The following is a 7,211-nucleotide window of genomic DNA, read 5'->3' on the forward strand; positions in this document are numbered from 1 at the left end:
ATACTGCCTGTGCTCTTGGGCTTAGGACCACAGTTTGTAGAGCAAGGTTTTGAGTCTGTTACATACTATACTCCAGGATATTTTATCTGTTATTGACAATAACATTTAGATGTTTGGTAGGGAGGCTCAAGACTGGCTGTCCTTTTATTCTACCATTCTCCTTGTCCTCATCTTTTCTCTCCTCACTTCCTTCTTCTTCACTGTTTGTTTTTTTATTCAGCAGCATACTGGAGTTGCAGGTTAATAAATACTGATCTGACTAGAATGTGTTTGCTTGACAGAGGGTGCCTAAAATTGAAATGAATGCTACTGGCAGACTTAAGACCCTTTGCAATGTGATTTCTGAGCAATTTGTGCTATGAATTTATGAAAGGATGTCTAAGTGGGTGGTGGTATGTATAAACCAATTCCTGGATGTCAGGCTGCCAAGGCACTTTTCCCATGTGTTTTTAGTTGCCATTACCTCTTTAAAAATCCTTGATGCAAGTATTTGTCAATTCATGTTTACATGAAGATTAGAAAACGTGACATAAACCTGAAGAAATATAGTCAAAACTCAATGCAAATCATTCTCTTTAAGTCTTTAAATGACACTTTCATTGGGGATGATCTATTTTTCTATTTTTAGTATTAATAACACTCATTGTTATGATAGTGTTATATTAATAACAGTCACTGATAGTAAGAATGGATCCTTTCTTATTTCAATCTAAAATTCAGGTGAGTAGCTATAAGAGAAGCCTTCATGTTTTTAATTATAATTTCATCAGGTGTTACTTTATGGAAATAATCTTGAGTTTCTAAATATAACTAAAGGAGTCAGGAATGTAAAGGAGCAGTTGTTACTAATTGACTATTTCCTCCAGATTGAAACATTTCTCTTGGAGGGAGAAGGGGTGGCTTGTGAAATTAACAAGAAATTAGGCGAATAAGATGCAGGAGTATCATGAAACTTGAAGACTCCCTCTAACCCTCTCCAGAAAGGATAGATCAAACTATTTCTGGGGGAGAAGCAGTTCTTAAGTGGAGTAGCTTGCCTACAGCTGTGCAGGGAACTTCAGTGATGCATCACTTGTGATTCCTTGGATGATGCTAGTGGCCAAGTCACTTGAGGTACTATAAGTAATATCTCACCTGAGTGCCTTCAAGTAACCAAAATAACCTCCCAAATGCTCCAGGCTGGATTTGGGTGCAGCTGATTCTTACCCTGTGCGACATTACCCTATGCGAGTTGAGCAGCCATTTGGAAGCAAAGCCTTAGGAAGAGGCACAAGACATGGGCCTATCCACTGTGTTCTGATAGTGGTTATGCTTTTTCTCCTTAGAGTGTGTTCTTAGTGTACCTCTATTCTATTTTTGCTTCTCCAACCATTCACATATTTGAAGTCTAATATGAGCTTTGTTGCATTGGCATCACCAGTAAAATTCCGACAGTTGTTTAAGAGCACATGCTTATTCTGGAGCAAAAGAATACAGGAGAAGAGGCATTGGCTAGTTATCCATTGCTGCTCTGCATATACGAGTTTGCATAGATCTCATTGAGAAAGTAATAGTATTCATTCCCCACCCTTGTCTGTTTTCACTTAAGAATTATCTCTGCTTGCCATGATCTATGTCAGTGAGTTGCCTCTGTTAGCAGATGGGGAATGGATCTGGAAGGCTCTGTCCAATTTCTCCTGATGGTCTTTGTGTGCAGCATCCGTGGCATCCCAGCTTAACTCTTGTATCAGCTGCCCTACTCCATCATGTGTAACACAGTCTGGCGGCACATTTTCAGCTTTGTGTGTGGTCTCCACTGTCAAAGTGTAAGGAGACTTATGGAGATTAAAATGCCATGCACTTGACTAAAAGAATAGAGAGCTGAAAACACAAGCCTGGGTCATTAAGGTGAGGCAAATGAATAGACCTAGAGACACTTAATGAAATTTGGCAAATTAGCATGCAAATAAACACCTGCTATAAATCTTTAAGGCCAGTACCTTGCAGGATGTAGTTTGTTCATTTAATTGGACAAGTACCAGTTAGTTTAAGTAATTTATGACAGTGTTTCATGGCTTATTAGTAAATTAGCTTCAGTGTATGGTTTCTGAGCTCAATGATGTCCTCATCGTATGGAATCTTTCCCTGTGTTCTGGGAAGGGTAAATAGAATTTGTTTGGGGAGACGATGTGTTCTGTTCTGTTGCTTTGTCCACATGAGCAAACATAGAAGCATGGCAGAACCTGTATGTCTCCTAGCTCCTGCTTTAATTATGGAGTCTAGGAAACTTCAGTGGCAGGTGCAAACACCCTAAAGGCTTTAACAGACAGACTCCATGGAATCTCAGCGAGTCTGTAAAGGAGGAGGTAGGGCAATGACCTTCTACTGTCCTTGACGAGGCCCAGATTTTATCATTCCCCAGTGCCCTCTCCTTGTTACTTATTAGACTTGAGATTAAACCAATACCTTCTGGGAAATCACCATTATTCCTAACTGGTGTAAGCATCCTATTGATAGCATTCTCTTCAATAGCCATAGCCAATGAGCTTCCTAGGAGAAAGGATAGGGTGAGTTTACAAAAAGAAAAAAAAAAAGTAATGAATCAACCATGAGCTCATTGAAAACAGTAACAACAAAGAAATCACTGTGTTTCAGTAAATGGTTTGTGATATAAAAGCTCCAGTTCTTTAATTAGAAAGAATACAACGGAGCTAAAGGTCTGAAGAAGGACAGATTGGGGTCCTGATAATTGTTCCTTAAAAAAAAAAAGAAACCCCTGCTACTTCAAAGATGACAAAGATTACAAATTTGAGTGAGGAAAGTGGGACATAGACATTGTCCAGAGGCCTTTCTGTCCGTGATTGTTTGTAATTTCTGGTTGATTTGAAGCCTGATGCCCTCCTCTTTGCTCATCGTGGTTGCTCCAGCAACATGGATATAATTTCCTGTAGTTTTTTTTTTTTTTCTGCTGATAAGATAAAGTGAGAAAAAAAATACGAGCCAGATGATAGAGGCAAAGATAAGTATTTGGTTTCCTATGAGCAGTTTTAAAGAAATCCAGGTCAGGCAAATGAGAAATACCCAGATCTTTCTGGAAAACATCCTATATTTGGGGGGGGGGAACCTTATGTTGATTCAGGTTATCAGAAGAAATTTTGTAAAAAAAAGGGGGGGCAGGACTAGTCCTTAAAAATATAGGGAAGCACAGAAAAACTTAAACAGACTCAACATATTCACACATGTACAAAATGTCAGGCCATTTATCTCTGTTTATATAAAAACATTTTTTTTTATAGAAAAGTTTCCTGTCTTTCAGTTTTTAAAGCTGTTTGTTGGAGACTGGAGAAATAAGTCAGTGGGTAATAGGGTTTTTACACACACTAGGACCTGAGTTTGGATCCCAGCAACCACATAAAAGGCAGACATGACCATGTAAACTTATAACCCCAACCCCTGTGGCTCACTGGGGCTTGCTGGCTACCAGCCTAGTTCCAGATTCAGGGAGAGACCCAGTCTCAAAGGACTATGGCAGAGAGTGCTAGGACTTGACATATGACATCCTCCTCTAACCTCCAAGAGTGTACATGCACACATCCACTCACCCTCATAATTGAGTCTGCATAGAACAAAACCACACACACTTTTCCTAAAACTATAACAAAACATATATTGAATATCAGCTTTTCATTATTATATTGGTCTTCAGGTTTACAGTGACCTTCTATATTTTTGTGAATAAATCTATTACAAGATTAGTTCACACTTGTTTCAAACTTGAAGCATTCTAATTTATTTCAAATTTAGACAGCAATAATTTACATCTTCAAGTATTAATTTATGATGGCACACTTACAAATATTCATAAATCATGGTAAAATATATTATTATTCCTGAACAGATATGACCCCAGGTTAAATATGCAAATTTTGTTACTTCTTTAGTACAGTCATCTTGAAAATCTATCCTTCTGCCAATAATTCAGCTATCTTGGAAGGTCCCTCACCGAATTGGAATTTACATAGTATTTTATAATTTATTAATTCTTAGAGAATATTGGTTTTAATACTTATCAACAAACTGCACTGACTAAAAATTATATTTACCTGCCTGACATAGTATTTACTTTATTTTTGTGCTATGCCTTGAATAATTTTGATTTTATTCATATAATGATATAACATCATACACAATGAATTTTCCATGTGTCAAGTCTGGAATCAAATTTTCTAAACAAGTCTCTAAAATATTCTGAACTTTGATAGCATCCTAAAAATTAAGTAAATAACTTCCCTCCTAAGGAGAGCTCTTTCATTGTGTTAAATTAGATAATTTTAATATCTTATTATCTAGTGATAACTTGTATCGTTAGTGTTTTTTCTTTAAACATATAAGTTTATGCTTTATTTGTTATTTGCATCTGTTATATGACAAAACTTTTCCTGGGGAGATGCAACACACACATCTACTCACCCCAGATAGAGAACCCACAACAGACCACCAGACCGAAATACAAATACCACCAAAGTCCATCTCAGTGAATCAGTGAGTTTTATTGGGATTATTTGAAAGAATGTAGGTAAAGGGTTGCTTACAGGAGCATAAATGATTCAAAGACAGTGCATCACCAAGGCCCACCACAGCGGCAAGGGTGGCAGCTCACAAAAAACTGGAAACCTGGAGCACACTGAATAGCCTGAAGGCAGCACAGCAGGTTGGGATAATGTCTTTTCCAAGTGATTCAAGTAGTGATTCTGGTTCTGGTCTAGGCAGCTTGGCCAGTTTCTGATTCTTCTACTCAGCTGGTCTGGTCTGAGTCTTCTTTTCTCCTCTGAGTGGTTTTATTTTTTTCTTCCCAGCTCTACTTCACTTTGTCTGAACAGAACTCCGTTTTTTATTGTTTACTCTGGGAGAGAGGGGCATAGAGAATCTGGTCAGCTTCAGGGACTTCCTGAAGTTATTTTGAGTTGTTTACCTTCCTGCTTAATGAGCTTCCTGTAATATGGAATGTTTCAATCTGAGGAAACTGTTACACAATAGCAACTCTCACCAGTTGTATATTGACCTCAGTAAACCAGCTGACTTCCCAGAAGTCAAACCAATATGTGTCAGTGTTTATCTCTCACCTACTTAATAGAAATTTCCAGTGAACTTAGACTCCAGTAACCTCAGATTGGTAAAGAATGAAAATTCCAGAAATCATATCTGGGCTTTTTAGAGATTTTGTGTTATAATTGGAAGTATATCATAAAACAAGACTTTTATCATTTTTAATTATCAAACAAGTAAGCAATCCTATCTAGAGATTGTTAGTATTAATTGCTTCTTCTGGACCATACTAAAGGAGCAGCATATCTGCCCTAGATTTTCAGAGGTTGATGAACATGTGACTCCCAAGACTGGGTAGAAGAGATCAATATCTTCCTATCTATATATTGCTAACATTTCCCAGAAGTTTGACACTGACCACATGGGATTTGCTCATATACTAGAGAAATGTCCATGAGTTTGTGGAAGCAGATTCTGAAGAATAAGGCAGGGTAACTAAAAAATTCCACAAGAAGATGTAATAACATTGTTTAAATATTTCCACTCACACCAATGGTGTTTCCCGCCCGCTTGGGTTGGGGTCACGCTGGCTTCAGACTCAGCTCCTCTCAGTTGAGGCCATGGAGACCGACTGGAAGAACAGGATGCAGTCTATGGGATAACTCAGAAATATGACCCGGCCTACAAAGGACCCATTTATAACACGCATAAAACTCGGAGTACTCGGGACTACGTGGAGAGGCAGGCTCTGATGTCTCCCTGGTGAACCTTGTCTTCCAGACGGACCTCCGAGTGTACCTGAACTTGAGGCAGACCAAGATGGCTTTCACGATCATTTTAAGCATCCTGGAAGTGATCACCATCTTGTTACTCATCTTTCTGTGCAAAAGGATATTGATCGCTATAGCCCTCATCAAAGAAGCCAGCAGGGCTGTGGAACATGTCATGTGCTCCATACCCTACCCACTTGTGACCTTCTTCCTCTTGTGTCTCTGCATTGCCTACTGGGCCAGCACATCTGTCTTCCTGTCTACCTCTAATGTGTACAAGATTGCTGATGACACATCCTGCCCATGTTTGGGGAAAACCTGCAACCCGGAGACCTTCCCTCACGGAATGAGAGCTGTCAGTGTCCCAGTGACCGCTGCCAGTTTGCATTCTATGGTGGCAAGTCGACCTATCACTGTGCCCTGCTGGGCGTGCAGATCTTCAATGCACTCATGTTCTTCTGGCTAGCCAACTTCGTGCTGGCCCTAGGCCAGGTGACACTGGCCTGCCTTCTTCCTCTTCTCTGCTTTTGGCCGAGCACTCAGGTACCACACGGGCTCTTTGACTTTTGGCTCTCTTATCTTAGCTATCGTGCAGATCATCTGAGTGATGCTGGAGTAGCTGGACCAGCACCTAAAAGCTTGCACAGAACAAGTTTGCCAAGTTCCTCATGGTCTGTCTCAAGTGCTGCATCTGGCACACTTATCAAATTCCTGAATAGGAATGCCTACAACATGATTGCTATCTATAGCACCAACTTCTGCACCTCATCCAGAAATGCCTTCTTCCTGCTTATGAGAAATATCACCAAGGGTAGCCGTCCTGAACATAGTTACAGACTTCCTCTTCCTGTTGGGCAAACTTCTGATTTTGGGTAGTATGTGCATCGTGGCCCTCTTTTTTATCCATCGGGTCAGAATCATGTAAGGTACAGCCCCACCTCTCAATTATTACTGGGTCCCAATATTGACAGTGATCATTGGCTCCTACTTGACTTCTCACAGCTTCTTCAGCGTCTATGGCATGTACATGCACACGCTGCTCCTTTGTTTCATGGAGGATAATGGAGAGAAACGACGGTTTAGACAGAGGCCTTATTTCATGTCTTCATCTTCATTCATTTCTCAAGAATCTCTTGAATAAAACCAACAAGAACGTAGCAGAATCCTAAAGACGCCTGTCTCCCTGCCCTCTCAGGTTGCTGTGATCCGGTGCTTGCTGTGCAGCTGGGTCAGAGTCCCCAGTTCATCAGACTTGCCTAATGACACATCACTGCCTCTCTGCCTAGAGAATTGGGACATCTCTTTCCTATGCCAAAGGGCACTTGGGAGTTTTCAGTGCAGCTTTGGAAGATGGGACAGAATGGATCTCTCCAGTCCTTACTGGCTCAGACAGTGCCGACATGGTTAAGTAACTTG

At 40.2% G+C, this 7,211-nt stretch overlaps 1 pseudogene; it reads left to right on the forward strand.

Moving 5' to 3' along the window:
- Positions 1–687: 687 nt before the first annotated feature.
- Positions 688–6,964, forward strand: LOC110329427 (annotated as a pseudogene).
- The last annotated feature ends 247 nt before the right edge of the window (positions 6,965–7,211 follow it).

The sequence above is a fragment of the Mus pahari genome, chromosome 12 (genome assembly GCF_900095145.1).
Source record: "Mus pahari chromosome 12, PAHARI_EIJ_v1.1, whole genome shotgun sequence".
Classification (NCBI taxonomy): domain Eukaryota; kingdom Metazoa; phylum Chordata; class Mammalia; order Rodentia; family Muridae; genus Mus; species Mus pahari.